Genomic DNA, 22177 nt, shown 5'->3' on the forward strand with positions numbered 1-22177 from the left:
AATGTGGCTAAAGTGCCTCTTTTTCATTCAGTTCTGAAATGTAGAGATAAAAATCAACGTTTGAAGTCAATCAGGATGCCTGTGCAATTTCCCTGTTTTCCTCCTTTATTCAAAAACCTCAAAACCACTATGGGTAATTCCCTCAAGATCTATCTACTTCTAACACATACAGTCGAAAGAGTGAGCAAGATTTCCGAGAACTGAGAGCTTTCAACGTCCACTCTTTCTGCTCCATTCTTGAGCATCTCTCCCTGATGACACGAGCCTAGGAAAGCCCAGTACTCACCCCACCCGCCTTTCATCTCTAACTAGAGTAGCATGAAGCATTTTTTGCAGTCTTTTCTTCCATGGCTTCATTTTCTGTCATCTTAGCTCCATCACCAACCCTCAGCCTCCTGACGACATCCATACGAAAGAAATCAGACCCCTTCCGCAATGAAAAACACATTGAAGCACTCTACACCACCATTGCCACTGGAAAAGTAGATATTATTTTTTCTGTCAATCCAGCTGCAGCGCTGTGGCGACGTGTAGTTTGATGGTTGTGTTTTCTTGTGTTCAATAATTAGTCGAGCCGTGGGTGCTAATCAGCAAAAGTATTGTTACTGTGTAGGAGGATGGGACGCTTAACAGCTCTTTGCTTGTATATTTTTTGAAGGAGGAAGTATTTGCCTTTGAATGTGGAGACATGTAAAGCGATCCGAGAAAAGTGATACGGCCAAATGACATGATTAATTTTCATTCCTTTCCTTTCCGTCTCTTTCCCTCAGATGCATTTGAGCTTTGCCCAGACCCCAACTTGATAGAAAAAAAGCCCAGGCTTTGGACAACTCAGCCAATTAAAAACCAGCTTTTTCTTGTAGTTTGAGAGATGTAACGGAGTATAAAGATGTGCTCTGCCTTCAAAGATTTTACATAGAGCCAGGAAGTTTAGAAATACCTTCCAGAGGAGATTACAGAGAAGTGTATGGTAAGTGTCAGATGCGTGGTAGAGACAGGGTACCATAGGTTTTGAGGATGAGATCATCGTGGACCTTGGGACTCCTTCTGAGTCCAAGGTTGTCCTTTGCTCTGACTGTCCTTCTTTGGTACCCAGAATACTTCTCTTCGTCATTGTGAGTTTCCCTTGAGACTCAGAAACCATGCCTTCTGTGGCACCCAGGTTGGGCGTTAAAATGTCTCACTTCTAGGCTTGTTTCCCTTTGCAATACACCTCTTTGAAGACATGCTGCAAACTGTTAGCTCAAGACTGTGGCAGGTACTATGGCTTTGGGAAAGCAAAACATTTCCATAGCAGTTAGATTCATTTTAACTTGCTCCTTCTACCACCTTGTCCTAGGGAAATTTTTATAGGCTTCATGAATTCAGGCCCCACAAATTGAGATTTAACCAGAACGCCCCATAATAATGGTATTGTGGTAATTAAGATGGATTAGCTATTTAGTTTTGCCAGTTAAAGCCAAGGATAATAGAAAGCCAAGCCAGGAGCCATGTTAATATTCAGGAATACTTCAGGATGGGGCTTAGGGGTGGGAGGTTATAGTGTCTTCCCATTCTTTTTTTTTTTTTTTAATTTTCTTTTAATGTTTATTTATTTTTAAGAGACAGAAACAGAGCACAAGTTGGGAAGGGACAGAGAGAGAGGGAGACACAGAATCCAAAGCAGGCTCCAGGCTCTGAGCTGTCAGCACAGAGCCCCAGGCGGGGCTCAAACTCACAAAGTGCAAGATCATGACCTGAGGCGAAGTTGGACGCTCAAAAGACTGAGCCACCCAGGCGCCCCTTTCTTCCCATTCTTTTCAGCAAGAATGTCTTAACTTTTTAAAATTTGGTGGAGCGATTCCCACTCATTGGCTTCACCAGGTTTGTAACATCAAAAAGCAGGTCCAGACCAGAGGAATTCCTGACCTAGGAGTACAGATGGCTTTTGTATAAAATGCTAAGCGTTCCAGTGATATTTATGGATGTAAATCAGGGAATTGTTCCGTTTTTAAATTCCTAAAAAGCAGTTTGTGTTTTGTGCGTTTTTTTTTTTTTTTCCTCTGCAGAATTCAAGCAGTACCTATACCCCTCACCCCAGGCATCTTCAAAGCCATTTAAATTGAATAGAATAGTTGAGAAAATGGTGTATTACTATTCTGTTGAGATTGGAAGTTTAGGTAGTATTGTCTGTTGATAGTTAATTTTTCAGGTTAACTCTCCTTGTCTCTACTGAGCTCGGACTTTTTACTTTGAGGGGCATACAGTAGAGGCTGGTTTTCTTTATTTAATAGAACTCTGTTTCTGTCTTATTATGTTAGCCAGTATACTATTGAAACTTTGGTACTTGCTAGTATTTTAAGAAAATAAATCTGATGAATGATGGTAAGTAGAATTATTTTTTTTAACTTCAACTGTTTTTCCTTTCTTTGTTTCTGTTTTTTTTTTAAGAGCGAGAGCAAGCATGAATGGGGGGAGGGGCAGAGGGAGAGAAAAAGAGAATCCTAAGCAGGTTCCACACTCAGCACAGAGCCCTATGTGGGGGGCTCAAGCGGGGCTTGATCTCAGGATCCTGGAACCAGAGCTGAAATCAAGAGTCGCACGCCCAACTGACTGAGCCACCCAGGCGCCCCAGAATTATTTTGAAAAAATGAAAAAAAATTCAACCCAAACCTGTTTGGCAACATAGTTCTCATGCATGGCTAGGCAGATTCCAGTTGTTTCTGTTTTTAAGAAATTTCAAGATTTTCGGTTTGTTTTTTATTTAAACATTCCCCTGGATGGTTAGAAACAAAAATGCCTTAGTGTTGGCTGGTGCAAAAATGAGATGTAAAAGTATTCCTGGAAATGAAAGTGAGCAGAGAGGTTTCTTTGCCCAATCAGTAAATAGATCCTCAGACACAGATAGCAAAAGCGAGAAACAGAATATAAGCCCTGGGTACCAGCAACAAAGGCGAAATTTTAATCAAATGCGCATGATGTTGGCATTAGATTCTCCTCTCCCCCCAAAAGGCCATCCTTAGGTTTTCTCCTGTTCTGCCAAGTACTCCCTCCCAAGCTTTCGATATGTTCTGCAGGCCACACACACAGGAGCAGGGCTGTCTGTCCTAGAACCCAGATGCCCAGCTGGGGAAGACATTCTTTCAGTAGCATCCGTCTGTTTCTTGGCGAGACTTTCAGGCAGTCTAAAGAAAACAGTCCTGGAACCGCCTTTGGGCCTGCCTTGTGGTTAATGCTGTGCTGGTTTGTATCTGGTTCCTGCTCTGACCTCGTGGGCCTGGACGCTGCTTTCCTCGTACTGTGTCTGTCTGCCTGTCTGCCTCTCTTAAAGAATATTTGCGATTTTCCTTCGATTTGGTGAAATTCCTGTGGGCCTCTAGAGAGAGTTTGCTTTTTTGGTGGTGGTAGTTTCTCTAACTGATTCAAAGAGAGGTGGGTAGGTACTGGGAGGCACAGATCTTACAGGAGGGGAAGGATCTTTCTGCAACGCGCCAAGTATGCTGGCAAAATAAAAAGTAGTTTTCATGCGTTTATTTTCAAACTCCGTGATCTTTAATAGTCTGAAAGGGAGAGTCAGTTCAATTCATAGCCAACTACCATAATAAAATTCAGATTCAGGGGCAACCTGGCATGGGTCGGTGCATTCTGTTCTAAGGGAATATTCTTAGGCTTAAAGGGTGGTCTTCTTTGAAAGCGCTATTTAATAGTTGTATTCTTTGGTTTAAGTCTTTATTTTTACAGCATTTGTGTTGTTCAGCTTTTGCACTGAAGGGATTTTATTTTCCTATTCTGATTATTTTAAGGTTAGCAGTTGAATGTTGCTGAAGTTTACACAAGGGAATGGTTCTCTGTTACCCTCCCCCAACCCTCCCCTCCCCCAGGTCTCCTACCTGCCAATTGTGTCTGAAATAATTTCCCAGCAGTGCTGTTGACTTTGGGAGATGAAGTATTTCTGGTTCTTGGGGTGTCTGTGTGTGTGTGTGTGTGTGTGTGTGTGTGTGTGTTTTCCCTAATATCTGGCTGATAATTAGTTGTTACTCAACTTGGAAGTTCTGTTCATCTCTCTCCTCTTGACCCGCTCAGAGAATTAACGTGGCAGTCAAAGTGGGGGTGCCTTATGCATGACGACAGGTGCTAATCTTCAAGGAAATTTACCTTGCATCCCACCCATTAAGGGTATGGTACATAAAAATGGCTTAATGTCTCTTTGAAGGTGTCAGTGGGCATGTGTGGACCACACAGAATGGGTTTCACTGAAAGTAATAGAGTGAAATTGTCTGCATAATTATTTTCGTTGGATTGAGAATCAGCAGCCCTCTTTGGGTTCAGGAAATAAACCTCTGTTAAAACCATATGGCACTATTCTCAGAAGAGATGTTATTACAGGGCCACTTCCCTCTGAAATTTTGAGTCAGGAGTTCTTGAAAGGAGTCACATATGTTTGGGAGCGAATGTCAAGTTTTCTTCCTCCAATGTAGTTATGAAAGTCAGATGCTTTCTTGCCTTTTTCACGAGTGCCACCACGGTCAACAGGTACAAGGTGCTTGGGAAGAGGCAGGCCCCCTTGTAGTACCATGGTCGCCTCAGGTATACATGTTTTGAATTATGATCTGGGCCAAGGGATTTTGGTCTGAGAAGAAAAGAAGAATTACTCTTAATTCAGTGAAACATGGGATTTGTCAACACTGAAAACACATCTTGAGGTCAGGATAATTATCTTCTGTCAGCCCAGGCCCTTCATGCAGATTCAGTTGGCTTCACTGTGTTTTTTTGTCCTTTGGCCAGCATCAGAGTGTAAGGTAGAGTGAGTGAGTGCAGTTTGCATACGGACGGCCAGGGGATATTCTGGGAAGAACTGAACTATAGGTAAATATATTAAATAATACCCATGGGAAAAATATACATATATTTTTAAGTATTTAAGTGTATAATACAATGTGTACATTGTGATGATTCAGTATGCATTTAACTTTTTTTTTGGAGGGGACAGTCTGGTTTAGTTTTTGCTGTAGAAGGAATATAAACAGAAGTTGATATTTGTTCGTTTCTTTTAATAAGCCTAGAAAATGGTTAGAATCTGTAGAGCTGACTCTGGCTTTGCATAATGCTAGGAAGTTCAGATGTCTTCTTGAGTGTCAGGTTCCCAGCGAGTACTCATTAGATATTAAGCCTAGCTTTTCATTTCATACCACAGAGGAAGAGAAGAGGGCAAGATAGTTATTACTGAATATGGTTAGAAGGCTTTCCATTTGCCTTAGGGGTTGTTATAACGAGACCTGGATTTTACTAGGTGGAAAGGCTGCTAGCATACGAATTCCTTCAGCCGCTAACCCATATTCTGGATTCATTCATCTATTTACTCAACAAACACTTATTGGGTACCTACCATACGTATATTAAAAAGAGCCATAGGAATTCAGAGATGACTTAGTCATGTGTATGGCTCAGAAAGAGGCTCATCTTGGAAGAGGGTAAGGCATGGGGACCGATAACTGTGATTGTGTGACAGAAAGTGAGAGAAAATGAGAAAGGGCATAAGAAAGGGGCAGCTGAAGTGACATGGAAGTTCAGAAGCAGTTGTACTTCTGTCTGGGGGTTTGGAAGGAAGATTTTATTGACGTGAAAGTATTTGAGCTGAATCTTGAGTATCAGTAATTCAACTTACTCGCAGAAATTCTGGAATATTAAATTCTAGGTAGATAGATGGCGACTTTTAGAAGACTGACTAAATTTCTTTTATTTTTATCATAAGAAGTCCCCCAAGCCCTCCATCTTTTATCTTTAAAATGTTAAAAAATGTTTGTTTTTGAGAGACGGAGAGCATGAGTGTGGGAGGAGCAGAGAGAGAGGGAAACACAGTCTGAAGCAGGCTCTAGGCTCCAAGCTGACAGCACAGAGCCGGATGCGGGGCTCGAACTCACAAACCATGAGATCATGACCTGAGCTGAAGTTGGACGCTTAACCGACTGAGCCACTCAGGCGCCCCCCCCCCCCCCCCCAAGCCTTCCATCTTGACCCGTCTCCCTTTGCAGATCTATCGATGGGAGTTTTAGCATGCCCCCTTCTGCTTTCTTCTTTCTGAATCAGGGCCCTGCTCCATAGTTGGGGCTAAATTCCAGTGCTGCTTTCTCCAGTATTCTGTCTTTTTTTTTTTTTTTTTTTTTTTTTAGTTCTGTAATTGTTGATCTCTGCTGGAACTGCTCTAGTACCAATGTGATGATCAACTGTAGATAATTTAGTTGAATGTAATTCAGTTGAACAAAGTAGATCAGGTAATTGAATGAACTTAAATATGTATTGAAGTTTATTTTCAGATTAGGATTAAGGCATAAAAAATTTATACTGTGACCTGGTATGTAAAAATCGCAGAATAGCTAAGGGCCTAATTTTGAATTAGTAGAAGATAAGCCCATTACAAAACCAGTAGAGGTGAGAATCCTGTTTTTATCAAGGGCAGTTCTAAATTGTTTTAAATTTTAGCAACCTCTGCAGTTCATTTTTCACAGAGGGAGAAAGGAAAAGGTCTAAAAACCTTCAGGCCAACTTGGTGGCTCAGACTTTTTTTCTGAAGCCCTTTTATGTGTGTTTATTAGTCAGGTTGCAGTTCTATAAATGATATCACTCGTGCTGTTTGCATTGGATCCCTGCCACATCTCCATCCGTAACAGATGGATTCTTTTCTTCCATCCCCGTATGGATTCTTCAGGGTTTGTTACTCTCTGATGGATACCGGGAGTGAGAGCATGGAAAGGGGGAGGGCCGAGATGAGGGATTGCGTTTATTTCACTTTGTTTCCATACCTCACCGGAGTGCAGATGGCACCAGGAGAAGTGCTCAAATATGCTGCTCCCTGGGATTTAGGAAGAAATGTTTCCCAGAAGATAACACTGGGAAAGATGATGTAGAGGTTTTTTGCTACAGGTTCATGTTGTCTTCTGCTCTCCTTCATCTTTGAAGTCGCCTCTGATTTTTGGCATTCCCAGTGTCATACGTAGACCTCAACATTCTCTCGTTCTGTTTGTTCTCTGACCCCTGTCAATGATAAGTACAGAGCCACAGTCCGACTTGTGACTTGGCCCAGAAAGGGCCGACTGTGTCCCCTGGGCACTTCAGACGAACGGCCCACACGGTGCTTGGGGCTCCCTGCCTCCACTTTAGCCAAACTTCTCCACCCAAATGGGGAGCCCCATTGGTTTTGCCAGTTTTGAGGGCCCCACAGTTCACCCGTGTGGCCAAACTAGAAACCCGAGACTCCCCCTCTCTGCCTTTCTTCTTACATCTGATTATTCTATGCTACCATTGGTTGACTCTGTTGTGTGTCTCACGTGCGTTCCCTCGCACCTGTTAGTGCCGCTTTAGTGGGGGGAACCATCCCACTCTCACTGTTGTCCCCTGGCCTACAATACAAACATAATTTCCTAACCGGCTCGATGCCTCTAAATGCACTCCCTTCTAGACCTGTTTTCCCCTGTCAGTGAAGTGGTCCTCCTAAACTCTAAATCAGCTCCTGGCACACCCTTGCTTTCAAACACCTCAGTGGTTCGCTGTCACTTGTAGGATGAAGTTCAGACTTTGTGGCATAGGAGACAAGGCCCTTCAGCATCTGACCTGCCCACCTGCCTGCCACTCACACCCTTGTGGCTGAGCCACACTGAGTTCTTCCACTCTACACTTTTTTTAAAACCTTTCTGTCTTTGCACTTCCTGTTCCTTCTGCTTGGAATGTCTTTCTTCTGCATTTGCTTGACTGAATTCTACTTATCCTTCCAGTTTACTCAAATGCTGTGTCTTCTGTAAGCCCTTTCTGACCACCCTTGGAAGTTCAGCCTTTATTCTTTGGCTCCCCTTGGCCTGTTCAGAGCTTGATTATGGTGTTGATCGCACTGGTGTTTTATTTGTTTCTATTATGCCTCTCCCAGTATGTTGTGAGCCCCCCTCGTTTATCATGTTTGCATCGTGGTTTTACTTGTGTAGGAGGATGTTTTCACCTCTGTTACATTTCATCCTGATGATATTCCTGTGATGCACATACTTTGATCCTCACTTGACGGATGAGGGAGTTGAGTCACAGAGATGATAGATCATTTGTCCACAGCTCCACAACCAAGTTAGTGGCAAAGCTAGGAACGGACTCTGGATTTTCTGCTCCTCATATAGTCAAACCCACATTTAGATATGGGGTTCTCATTTTTAGTCACTTACCAGCTTGGCCTTTTAACTTTTTTTATTAAGTTCACTAATTGTGTGTGTGTGTGTGTGTGTGTGTGTGTGTGTGTGTGTGTATGTGTGTGTGTGTGTAGCCCATAGTGACAACAAATGAGGCATACATAGTGTCACTGATTCTTAGAACTGGAAGTTGGGTAGTCTGTTATTTTGTGGAGAAGATTCTGTACCTGAGAAGTTCACAACTTAACCATTACTGGCAGAACCCACATCTCCTGACTCAGTCATGTGGGATCTTTCTTACTACCTGTTGGGCAATCATCAGTTCTATTGAACAGAGCTTACTATTCAATCTCCATGGTTGCTAGTAGGACTTTTTGAGCCATTAGGCCAGTTAACTCTTGGAAACAGCCTATCCCGGGAGTAAGGAGTAGAAAGAATATAATTTGGTGGCGTCATGGTTCATACAGCATGGTGGGTCTCTAGAGGACAGCGTTCCCAATTACCTGAAAGAGATGTGGAACTCTGTAGGATTGCCGTTACTTCACTTGGTTCTCCTGTGTGTGTGTGTGTGTGTGTGTGTGTGTGTGTGTGTGTATGATAGAGATACTAACGTACATGTATATGTGGAAAAGCCAACACTTTGTACATTTCACATGGACAAAAGAATTCTCCAAACTGTCATTGATGAAATAATTCAGCATGAAGCCATCAGACTGAAATCCTTAAAACTTAATACTACACTTGCTTTTTTGGTTTGTTTATTTTATTTATTTGGAGAGAGAGAGAGCATAGGAGGGACAGAGAGAGGGGGAGAGAGAGAATCCCAAGCAGGCTCTGCACTGTCAGCACAGAGCCCAGTGTGGGGCTCAAACTCATGAACTGTGAAGTCATGACCTGAGCTGAAATCAAAAGTCGGCGACTTAACTGACTGAGCGACTCAGGCGCCCCTACACTTGCTTTTGAAAAAACAAACAAGCTTTAATTTTAATCACCGGAAGGTTTTTTTTTTAATATGAAAAATAAATAGACTATTGAGCTAGGGCCTCCATAGCATTCTTCACTTGAGTTAGGGGGTGCTGAGTATGCCTGAAAAATGAGCACCGACCCACCTCCTTTGGATGGACAAGTATGCATTTTTCCTGTCTGCTGTGCCTTGAAAAAAAGGTTAAAACTTGCTATCTCTAAACTCCCATTTAGCACTCCTTTCGATTCCCTTTTATATAACAATAACTTGATCCTACTCAAAATACTTGGCACCTTTAGTGACAGCCCGGAATGTAAGAACACTTTAGCAGATCTGAATGTGAGCGAACTCCAGTAGTTTTGGAATGAAGAGGTGGAGCTCTCAGTTCCTTATTCAGAGTTCACAGAAGATAAGAGTACCGGGATTAACACAATAGACTCCTTTCATTTCACGCGGCTGAATAAAGCAATTATCTGTCTATCAAGACTACATAGTACATTGTGCAACAGCGTTGGGGAGGGGCGGATGGACAGGTGGATAAACGTTATTCCATTGGAAAAGGGTGTTGAGATAGGAGGGAATCCTTTGAGTTGAACTTGTAAACTGTTCTGTTTTGGGAGTTGATATCATGTGACCTTTGCAGCTTAGCGAGAAATGATCTTTTTTTTTTCTTTTAATACATATTGTTGACGGCATTTTTCAGTTCCTTGCCCATCTGAATTTTATGAGGGGGCTTATTTCAAAGACATCTCCTGTTTAATCATGTTTAAACAATCTGTTTAAGACCTGTTGTGGAGATGTAAACACAATAGTCCTTTAATGTAGTAACACAGACTTCTGACAGACACAGAACACAACAGACATCCATCCATTATTGCTTAAGCCGCTGTTCCTTCCATGCCTGACCTGGGAGGGTAACCACAGAGCTCAGCTGACAGCATTCGCCGCTCAGAAGACACTGACATGCGCCGTATTCATGTCTAGGAAGCAGAGAGCTGCAAGGCAGCAGACAATCAGAGCAGCCTTAGACTAGATTAAAGCTAAGTACCTTAAATCTGTCTTAATGGTCGTGTTTACATCTCCTTCTTTTTCATTCCTTTAAGAAAGTAATCAGGTTTTGCAAGCGTTAAGAAAACCACCTCTTCTTGCCAGCTGGACGAGGTCCAGTTTAAGCACGAAACTGCCCCCCCATCTTTTTTTTTTTTTTTTTTTCTGTCTTTTCCTTTTTATTTCCTCTATGATCTTCACTGCCATTTAGCACAGCAAGACCGGGCTGCGGGAGCTGGCTGAATTTCTCCTTGGTTATTACTTTTTAACATTTGCTTCCTGTTACAGAGATGGGAAAGTTGAAAATGATGTTCCGCTGCTGTCGCGGCATGTGTCAAGAGGGGAACCTTTGCACTTTTTAATTACTTCTGTGTAGCGTTTTCCCTTTGCTTCAAACACACATGCAGTTACATAACATATGCACAAAACCATAGTAGTGAAAGAGAAACAGAGAAGATCGCATGCAAAGGAAGTTCAGTCAGGATCCAGGAATTGCGTGACAGTCTGTATAGGCTAGTTGTCACTGGACTCTTTGAAGAATAAAGCCATCCGTGTTTAGCTGGATTATTGGCAAATAAACAGTGATGCTTTTTGTTCAGCTGTGGAAACTACCATTTCCATTGCTTGAAACGTTCCCATTAAAAAGATCTTTACATCTCTCAGTGGGGTCTCTGCAAATCCTAGTAACACAAATCTGCGGTGTGTGTGTGTGAAGTATATTCTAGGAAAAGAGGGCAAAGGAAATGTTTTCTGAACGAAAACACTCAAGTTTTACTAAGTTTTAGGGGTAGAGTGTAAACATAGAGAAAGAGATCTTTTGTTCGTTTCCCAGAAACTAAAGCGAGAGATGCATTGTCAGATGGCCCAGGATGGCTGTGGATGTTGGTTTGTAATTAGTAGAGGAGGTATTGTGCTAAAACAAAGTTGGAAAGTCTGCATACAATGTAATAAATCCTCAGAAGTAAAGCTTCTCTGCTTTTTCTTATTCTGTTCATTCTCGGCCTCTTTTTCTCTACTATTTTCCCCTTCTCCTCCCTCTTCCCCTTTCCTTCCCTCTTCCCTCTTCCCCTTCCCCTTCCCTTTCCTTTCCTTTCCTTTCTTTGTATGGCAGCCTGGCATATGAAAAGGAGGGCTGAGACAGGTCAGGGGACTGGCTTCCAGTGTCACTGCCTACTTCCACGATTTTGAACGAAGCACAGTATTTTCTGGGCATCAGTGACTTTTCTGAAGTGAAGAACATGGTCTGGAAATCCATATTCTCTTCCACCTCTGAAAAATCCTCATTCATGTACTTTTACTTTGAATGGGAGTCAAGAGGGAAAGAGCATCCCTTGGAAATGACAGGTGAAGAAGTCAAGGATAGCAGGACTGGAACTGGAAAGTACCAGAGAATCTGGAGGTAAAGAGGCTGAGTGGATGAGGGGTGTTTTAGGACCCCGGAGCTGGGCTACAGTGAAGTCAGCCAGGTTCTCTGGGAGCTCTTTCTTGCCCTGTTTGCAAAAAAGTATTATGCATCTCCTGTCTCCCTGTCTCCCCTCGTTGTCTGGTCTTTCTTTAAAATTTTTTTAATCTTTTTTTTTCTTCTTACCTCCCATGAGTTTCTTTTTCTTTAGATGTCTCAAGTTTTTCAAGTCCGTTATTTCAAGAAAAAGGATTACACTCTAAGCATATGTTTTTTAGAAGTTATTCCCTGATGTGTGACTGATATTGGCATAGCCTGATAGCCCCTTCAGTCTTTGATGGTCGTGATTTGCCACAGCCTGAAATCTAAAAGTTATAAAGGAACTTGCAGTTAAGATGCACGAATATGAATATTTCACAATTCTTTCATTTGTGTGTTTATTGAAAGATCTTGAGTTCTTGAACCTTTAGAAGCCTAGATTTGGAAAGAGGCTCTCCTTCAGTGATCTCTCTCATGCACCCAATTGTGTTTTAAAAATGAGTTTGGGAGAGTGAACTTTTTACTCACTGATCTAAACTGGCGCCTTGTGTTATTAAAAGAAAGCAAATTCAGTTTTTAACATTTTTTTTCTATGAACTGGAGTTCCTAGAATATTTCTTTGGAGTCTATGGCTTAACTATGTAATTATGTCTCTTGAGTAGATTATGTTTTTTTCTTCCCATAATTATGTTTTTACCCAAGAGACGGGAAGGCTTCAGACCTCTCTTGGGTGAAATTGTTCTTCCTCTCTTCTTCCTTGATAAACTTTGAATTCTACATGCCTGACTCTGTTCAAGGGCTGAAAGGGGGCTCTTGAAGATACATGGTGGTGATTATGATTTTTTTTCCCCTTTAGAAATTGGTTTATATATTAAGAAGGGCCCTTAGAGACAAACTCTGTTAGTTCATTTTTGAAATGCCATCAGAGAAGAATCTCCTGGAAGGGGATTTGTTTATGATCTGTGGTCCTCTGTCTGAAGCCACATTAATATGGCCCTAGAGCTGTCTCCTCTCACGAGCTGTCTTCTGTGAGCTCTGGGACCCCACGCACATGTCCTGTTGTATGGCTGCTCGCTTCCCCTGGCTAGAGGTTTCTTAAGCATGAAGGCAGTTTCTTAGTCCATTTTGCTGTTCTAGTCCAGAAATAGTTTGTGACCTGAACCAGACAGCGTACTCTTAGGAAAAAAGATGACTCAGCAGCCTTTCCCAGCAAAGATTATAGACTCATCAATTTTACTGTGGGAAATGTTTCCCGATGACTAGCCTGTTGTTTTTTTTTTTTTTTCTCCCCTCTCCTCTCTTTTACTGGACAAAAGGAGAGATAATTCTAGATTTATCAGTGTCCCTATTTATTAATTCAGTAACCATTTGTTGTGTGCTTTCTTTGTACCTAAGCTCTAAGTTATGTGCTAGACAAGAGACATGACACCCATCCTCAAAGGTTTTATAGTCAAGTCCAGGAGAGTCTAAGATTATAGGCTTTGAAATTCTGTATAAATATTTTATATCAATTCGCAGTAAGTTAATGCTGACTGAATGCCTACTACACTTAAGTGTAACCACATGTAATACACAAAACCAGTCGTAGCTGCTTTCACCTTGCTGAGATGGAAACCAGAGGGATCACCGAGGCCCTAGAGACCTAGAAGACCAGAACGGTGTGATGACCAAATGGAGATGGTGGGGTGAGGGTATTTCAGGTGGGGGAGACAGCTTTCGCAAAGGTACAGGGGCTCTGTGAAGAACCGTGGGTAATACAGGGGGTAATACAGAAGTAGCCATTGGAAATGAGTGTGACGATGTATAATCAGACCATATCTTCTGGGTGTTTCCAGGTCTTTGTTTTCCCTGCTGGGCTCAGGGAGCTCTGTTTATAGACAGCGTGAGACAGTTGAAAGGTTTTGAGCAGGTGAGTGATGTTAAGATTCAGGGGCTGAAAGGACTTTAGAAATTATGGAAATGAATCCTTCATTTTTGGTAGGTCTGGAGAGTTCCACCCTTCATTTTTGGTAGGTCTGGCGAGTTCCATTAAATCCCTTCCTGCAGTTGGTCATATAATTAGTTGATGCCCTTTCATTTATTCCAGGCTTCTTCTCTGGTGTATTAGCCATAAGTGACAGGTTAGGAGTGATTCTGATGGGACTGAAATTCTAGTGGGAATGGAAAGTGAGGGCCCATTCCTGCAGAAACTATAAGAATGGGCTTATGTGAATGATGGGGTCCAGGAAAGGGAGGTGGTGAAGAAATAATTTGGGCTGGATTTTGAGCCTCAGAGACTAGAAAGTGGTGATATATTTGTTTAATATATAATAAGTGATTTATTTAATTATTTTGAGAGAGAGAGAGAGAGAGAGAGAGAGAGCGAGAGAGAATCCCAAGCAGGCTCTGCTCTGTCAGCACGGAGCCCAGTGTGGGGGTTGATCTCACCATCCTGGGACCGTTGACTTCAGCCAAAATCAAGAGTCGGACGCTCAACCGACTAAGCCACCCAAGCACCCCAGAGGTGGTGATATTAATGGAAATAAGGAAATTAGAGGAGAGGCTGGTTGGGACTGTTTGTAGTGGGGGCAGGGGTGCGTTAGGGAGAGGCAGAGGGCTTAACTAAACATTACGAGCATCACAAGAGTATATAGGTCTTTCATTTTTGGACTTTCACAAACCACCAGTGAAATGCAGTCATCTGAATGTAAACAAAGAGAAGTTTCACTTTTCTTGGTAGTATTTCCAGTTTTCACATGTATGTAGGAATGCAGAAAATCAAGGTTTTCAATCTGGAGGCTCAATAGTTATAAAGTGTTTGGATCCACACTTTGCATGGCTCCCCTAAGAACTCCCTTGAGTCTGTGCTATCTCCCCTGTTAACGTTGCTTTTGCTGGAAACCACCTAAATTGAATTCTCTAAGATGAACTAAGGCTCACCCTTCAACGCAGTAGTCAAATTCCAAGTAATATCATTTGGAATAGAATTAGGACTTTAACATTAGTCAGCCTCATCCCCAGCCCCTCCCTGCAAACACTCCTTCATGTACCACTTTCAGAGCAGAGAGATTAAAACCAAGACTTCATTTTTGTTGTTTTTCCAGAGCTGCTGTGGAATAGTAGCTCTGTGGCTATATAACCAGTTTGCTCTGGAAAAAAAAAAGGTAATTCTGATGCACGTCCTCTCCTCTCTTCCTTTTTACTCCTAAGGATCATTGTCACAACATCTTAAATGGGTATATCCTGTGGTTTGAGCCCTGGAGTACCGGACTAGGCCTCCTCCCTCTCACATACTTGTTGACAGCAAAATTAGCTAATGTCTCCCCAGCCACCCCTCCTCCAGGGAAGCCTGAGTGCATGGCAGATGAGAGGAGGCTCTCGGGCTGCCAGAGTATTGTTTCATTAGTCAGGGGATGAAAAGATCTGTCTTAAAAGGGTAAGTTCCCATATTGATTGCATTGTTTATTTATTTTTATTATTATTTTTTATTTGAGAGAGAGAGAGAGAGAGAGAGAGAGCATATGTGCAGGGGAGGGGCGGAGAGACAGAGAGAAAGAATCCCAAGCAGACTCTACATTTAGCATGGAGCCCGATGCAGGGCTCGACCCCACCACCCTGGGATCATGAGCTGAGCTTGAAATCAAGAGTCGGATGCTAAACTGACTGAGCCACCCAGGTGCCCTTAGATTGTATAGTTTAAAAGAGCTAATGTTTGGTTTTAAAACTAGAGGCATCAAGTGATTTTAAGAATAGCGTGCTTCTGTTGAGATTCGTATCACATACATGTTCAACACTATCTTGTCTCCCAAGATATTTATTATCACGTTGCTGTCATTTGTCCTCCAGCCAGCTTTCCTCCTTTCTTCTCTGCTTATCAGTATCCTCCTCAACCTTCAAGGGCATAATGGTCTCATCAGCAAGGGTTTCCTCTTTCCTTTAGTCAACAGCAGTGGCTCACTGTTCTTCCCATAGCAGTTTACTATTTTTTATTAAAAAAAAATCTTTTTTAACATTTATTTATTTTTGAGAGACAGAAACACAGCACGAGCCAGGGAGGGGCAGAGAGAGAGGGAGACAAAAAGTCTGAAGCAGGCTCCAGGCTCTGAGCTGTCAGCACAGAGCCCGAAGCGGGGCTCTTACTCACGAACCGTGAAATCATGACTTGAGCCAAAGTCCAAAGTTGGATGCTCAACCAACTGAGCCACCCAGGTGCCCCTCCAGTTTATTATTTTTTAAAGATTTTTCTTATTATGAAAGATTTCAAACACATTAAAAGAGATGATATTTAATCAAATCCCATATACCCATCACCTTATTTTATAACTGGTAACATTCTGCCGTATTTACTTCACCTTTTATTTTGCTGAAATATTTTAAAGCAAATACCAGACTTATGACACTTACCCTCTAAATATATTGGTTAGCTCTTCAAAAACATAAGGGCATATTTTTACATACTCACAAAAAGCACTACTTCCTTAATATTTTGAAATAGTCCGTATTCATATGTCCCTAATAGATCCCCACACCTAAGCATTTTAGTGATTTTCCCTCATTGTAAACTTTTCCAGTTATATTTAATTGTATGCCCTTCTTCCCTACTAGACTGAACTGCTGGGGGGGCAAGGACATTATCTTAAAGATTTTCTCTCCCCTCCTCCTTGCCATGCCTGGTGAGGCTCTCATGTGGGCACACGCCCACATGGACGAACCAATCAGAATTGTGGATGTGGTACTGGTTCCTGACTGATGGTCTATTGCAGATCTGCCTTTTAGTTTTATTTATTCTAATTGGTTGGTTGATTGATTGAAGTTTATTTATTTATTTTGAGAGAGAGAGCATGAGTGGGAGAGGGGCAGAGAGAGAGAGAGAGAGAGAGAGAGAGAGAGAATCCCAAGCAAGGTATGCGCTATCAGTGCAGAGCCCTATGTGGGGCTCAAACCCACGGACTGTGAGATCATGATCTGAGCTGAAACCGAGTTGGGCACTCAACCGCCTTAGCGACCCAGCTGCCTCTATTTATTCTGTTAAAAACATTCTTTTTTTTACATTTATTTATTTTTGACAGACACAGACAGAGCACAAGTGGGGGAGGGGCAGAGAGAGAAGGAGACACAGAATCCGAAGCAGGCCCCAGGCCCGAAGTGGGGCTCGAACTCACAAACCCAGGTCATGACCTGAGCTGAAGTCAGACGCTTAACCAACTGAGCCACCCAGGCGCCCCTATTCTATTTTAAAATTGTATTGTCATGATACTCAGGGTAGAAGTAGATACCCAATAAGTGAGTGCTTAAAGTTGATTTATTTTTAAATTTTTTTTTAATGTTTATTTATTTTTGAGAGAGAGACAGAGTGTGAGCAGGGGAGGAGCAGAGACAGAGGGAGACACAGAATCCAAAGCAGGTTCCAGGCCCTGAGCTGTCAGCACAAGGCCCCATGCACAACTTGAACTCACAAACTGCTAGATCATGACCTGAGCTGAAGTCAGATGCTTAACCGGCTGAGCCGCCCAGTCGCCCCCAAATTGATTTAAAATACTGCTGTAAAAAGGGGAGCTCCCAAACATCGTGATCCACGAGATGACCCTGCTGTGCCCCAGGATAGCGGACCTGCCATGACTTGGTGCCCTTCTCATGAAGGTGCCTTGTTTTTGCAAGGTGCACTCTTTTGTAGGTGCTTTTGGGTGACCCTTCCGGAGGAGTGCATCACACTGTGACTGTAGTGCGCAGGGTGTGACCTTTTGGCTGGGGGCCCACAGAGCTTTCCTCAGTGGTGAGGCAGTTCTCAGTCAACTTTTATAAAAACGGGCAGAATGGGTCACATCACAGAGGCAGGTTTGTTTTCGTAGTCCGCATACCACACTTTCAGGGTCTTCACATACCAGTTTCTGATGCCTGTTCTAAGCGGAAAACCCAACGGCCCTGTTACCAACTGTCAACAGCGAGCGCGGTGCCCTTGCACTGGAGAGTGGGTGGGGCGGGGGGGGGGGGCGGGGGAGGCCTGGGGCAACCAGGTTCAGCATGTTTGCTCTGAGGATGTGTGAATGCCGTGACCTTTTGATCACACTTTTCTTCTCGTGCCCCTGAATTTATTGCAACAAGAGTCATGGTCAGCCAAACACACTCAACTTTTTGAAAGAAATTTGTTCTGAAAACTATTTTTTTCTTCCGTTTTAAATTCACTTTGACCGTGATTTCCCCTGAGCGACCGATGCTGTAGTGTTCTAATCTAAAATAAGCTCGTTGGCCACGGGAGGGAAAAGAGCGTGGGGCCAGCAATCAGAAGTCCCGAGTTCTAGTCCTGCCGATAACTGTGTGGCTTTGGGCAAGTCGCCTCCCCTCTCAGGGATTCAGGGTCCTCATTCATAAAAGAAGTACGTCACTCAGAAATTTAGAGTCAAAATGATTTCTCTTGTCCTTTTCAGCTCTTTGATTCTAAATGACTTGCAACAATGCTGAAGAATTATAATGAGAGCAAACAGGACTTTTTCAGAAAGCAAGGAAGCAATCGGGCATTCCCTTAAAATGCACGTCCTTTAGGGAAATTTCTGAGCAAGCACCAAGAAGGGCTAGGCTCTAAAGAAAGGCTTTGCCCACTGGATTCCCTAGGTTGCCAGATAAGAGAAGGGTTTTTTGGGGGGGAAAGATAGCATTATAATATGATATGCCGGGGCAGAAAATTTTTTCTCAACCTGGACGTTTATCTAAAAGAGGAGAGACTATTCACGTTCATTCATTCATTGCCTAAATATTTGTTGAGCACCTACTATATGGTAGGCACTGGACTAGGTTGTAGAGATCCAACTTTAAACAAGACAGAGCACTTATTCTCACGGGGTTCATATCTTGCAGGTGAGACAAATAAGTACGCGAGATAAGTACAGATTGTGGTAATAGCCATAAAGGAAATAAATGGAGGGTGTGCTCTAGAAGGAGGGGACCTACTCTGGTTATTGTGGCAGACAAGACCTCTCATAGGAGGTGGTGTTCACTGTGAGGCCTAAGGGATAAGAAGGAGTGGGCAAAGAAATAGGGGGAGAGTATTTCAGGAGTACGGAGAGGTCCTGGGATGGGAAACTCAAAGGATTCAGTGTCAGATGCCCAGGGAAAGGTGGTGGGGTCCTGGACTAGGGCTGTATCAGTAGAAATGAGAGAACTGAATGGATTTGAGATACACTTTCAAGACGGAAATGACGAGATGTGGTAATAGATTGAATGTGGGGTGCGAGGGGTAAGGGGAAATAAAGGGAAATGTTTAGGTTTTTGGCTGCAGTGACTGAGTGGCTGGCACCACTTACTGAGATGAGGGTACTCTGAGAGGGGAATGGGGTTCGCTGGGAGAAGAGTCAAGAATTCTGTTTTAAGTATACCACATTTAAATATCTTGTAGACATCCCAGGGGAGAGTCAGGTAGGCAGTGGGACACACAGACCTGGAACTCAGGACAGAAGTCAGGGCTTACCTCAGAAATGGGGGAGTCCCCGGCACAAATAGGTGGCACCGAGTGCATGAGATTGTGAGGTCACCTTGGGCAGTGGTTCTCTACCTCAGTTGCCCATCGGATTGTGAGTGATCTTACAAAAGAACTCCCCAGGACCCGCTCTCAGAGATTCCGATCTAATGGAGCTGATGTGCGTTCTGGACATCTATATTTTTCAAAGCTCCCTGGAGGGTTTTCTTAATCCTGCTGAAGTGGAGGAACCACTGCTCGAAGGAGAAAGTACAGCTAGAGAAGACGATCCGTGCCCGAGCTTTCACACAGTCTCAAATAGAACACAACAGTTTTGCGTTCTTTATGCTTTCCTCCTATTTGGAGGACCCACTCTTTGGACTCTTTGGATGAGGCTCAGCTCTCCCCGTACCACAGCAGAGGACCCTGTCTTTGCTTTAACTCGATGTGCCCTTGTCTTCCGTGTTCTCGATTTCTTAAGGGACTGCCTGAGTGTGGAGGATTTCAGTACGTCTTCTTGCAGCCCATCGTTCGCATGTTAACCCTGATGTGGTTTAGCGGTAGCCGGTATTTGTCATGGTTGAAAGATGAAGAACCTGTTCAGCTTTTGTTCTTCATCGTCCTGTAAGAATTTTGTTGTGGTTGTGGTGGTAGCTACAAAGGGGCAGGCATCTGCAAGGAGAAACGTGTATGTGTTTTTGTACATGCGCAGCCACAGACAGGTGCTCCCTGAATTACTCTGGGTGTCTGTAGATCCTTGGTAGCTCACGTGTGAAGGTGATTTCCAGAAGGCCATTGAGGCTTTTAAAATTTCACCTGCTCCTCCAGTTTTCATACTGATCAGCGATGCCGTGAGTCCTCTCTGTATTCTTGCCTCCAATTTCCTACGATCCCCCCTGAAGCACTGGGCTAAGAGAAAATACAAAGTGAACTCACACGTCCAAATGCTGAGCTCACATCTCCTACAGTCTCCGTGAAAGCCTAATGAAAAGGCTGTAGAAAGCGGAGGCAAAGCTTTATTAAGTTTTCTTGCGACCCATAGCCCACATAAAGTCCCAGTGTTTAAAGGAACCGGGCAAGATCGTGTAGCCCTCCCCTTAGCCCTCAGGGAATCTGCCATTCCAAAAATATGGCCTATTAAAAAAAATAACTTCCAGGGACAATTCCATAAGCTTTCTTGTTAATGTTTACAGCTGTATCAACACCACACCAATGCTTTTTTTTTTTTTTTTTTTTTTTTGTATGTATGTGAGGAACAGAATCCATGGATCCAACTGTGACAAGTACTGTATAATTCCCTAATTGTCAAACTAGTTAGACACAGCAAGATGTATTGATGGAAGTTTGTTTAGGGTAATGGGTGAGCTATTAACTTTGTAATTGGATCCTTGCTGCTGCTTCTGCTTGCGTTGAAAACCAGCCGTGGTACCACATGGGGCTTAGCTCGTAGGTGTCTCTTTCTGTTGATCTGGATATTTTCAGTCCACCACAGCAGCTGTGAGAGGAAGGGAAGATAAATCTAGGATGCCAGCATTGATGGGGCCACATGATGAGTGGAAAGCGTTGTCAGCTAGGATGAGAACTGTGATCCTCTTCCAGGCCAAACCAGCCAATAGCTGAAGACCACAGGCTAGCTGTGGTACCTCTGTAGGCCTTCATCGCTTTGTCTGTGAATACCGTGCTTGCTGGGCTCCAGGAGCTGTTTGGGCCAATCTCTAAAGGCCGTGTAGAGTTCTAAAATCTGTTCATAATCCGGATAAGAAGTTCTAAACAACAAGGAAAACACCCATCCACGCACAGAGAATTTTCCTGATCACTTTTCTCCTGGTCTTAGTCCCTCATTATAGCAGATGCCCCAACTGGCAGGAAATAGGGTGGTGGGTCCATTTCAGTTAATGGGCCTATTTGGAATATGTTTGGCTGTGGAGACAGCTAAACTCATATTACCAAGCCTTGGCTTCCTGTCTGTTTTCTTTGGGCTGGGTAGGCAATGAAAAAGGAGACAGGAAAATACATTTTGGGGCAAATAAAATAAGGAATTTGTCTTATGAAGACAGCTTATAGTTGGGAAATTCTAATGTTCAACTTAACCCTATCCTGATATATTCCTCTTGTCCTCTTGTACCGAGAGGAAGATGAGGTATTCTCGCTACCCACAGAAAATACCTCCTGATTCTTGAAAGCTCTTAATAATCCTCCTTCCAGGTTTTCTTCTTTTGTGGGTAATAATCCTAATTTCCTTGATTTTTCTTCAAAGGGCAAATTCTGATTCTAGTCATCATCTTAAAAAAAATTTTTTTTAATGTTTACTTATTTTTGAGAGAGGGAGAGAGACAGCGTGAACAGGGGAGGGGCAGAGAAAGAGGGAGACACAGAATCCAAAGCAGTCTGCAAGCTCTGAGCTGTCAGCACAGATCCCGACACGGGGCTCGAACTCACGAACTGTGAGATCCTGACCCGAGCCGAAGTTGGAGGCTTAACTGATTGAGCCACCCAGGCGCCCCCCAGTCATCATCTTAATGGCTCTTCTTTGAATCTGCTTCGGTTTCAGTTACAGTATGTTAGGGTGACATACTCAGGCCTCATTCTGGTACAGAATATGGAAAAAGGAATCTACAGTATGTTTCTGTTCATGTATGAGGCATTACCCTGCTCGTTCACCTCGGCACCACTCTGCAGATGTGCACTTAACTTACGTGGCACCAAGTCTCACACGCTGTTCTGTTACACTTGCACCAAGCCCATACTCCACTCTTTGCTACAAGTGATTTCATGATTTTCAAAAAGCCTTAGAACCTGAGTTATATTTTAGCGGGCGTATTTCCTTATTATCTAGAATTTCCTTCGATTTGAGACTTGAATAAACTAGAAGCGAAACAAAGTTATGTTTTGTTTTGTGTTAATAGTGGAATCTCACATTCACGTGGTAACCCAGAGGGTGTTTTTCCATTTCTTATACAGAACCGTAGTACTAGATTTAAAATAGAAAAAAGCATTCTGTCAGATTTCACATAGTTTATTATATGCTTTGAGGTTTTGGGGGTGTCACAAAATACCCAGATTCCTCTTGAGAATCTGCATTTCCTTGACCGTATTTCCACTTTTTCCTCTGAAAGGGGTTCTAGGTTTGAGTTTTAATTTTTCAGGAGAGT

The 22177-nt window shown here is 43.0% G+C and overlaps 1 protein-coding gene across 8 annotated transcripts in view; it reads left to right on the plus strand.

The window, feature by feature from the left end:
• The window catches only part of RUNX2 (RUNX family transcription factor 2), a 326374-nt gene that overhangs the window by 142628 nt on the left and 161569 nt on the right, over positions 1–22177 (plus strand). The window lies entirely within an intron of this gene.

This window comes from Panthera onca, chromosome B2 (assembly GCF_046562875.1).
Source record: "Panthera onca isolate mPanOnc1 chromosome B2, mPanOnc1 haplotype 2, whole genome shotgun sequence".
In the NCBI taxonomy this organism is placed as follows: Eukaryota; Metazoa; Chordata; class Mammalia; order Carnivora; family Felidae; genus Panthera; species Panthera onca.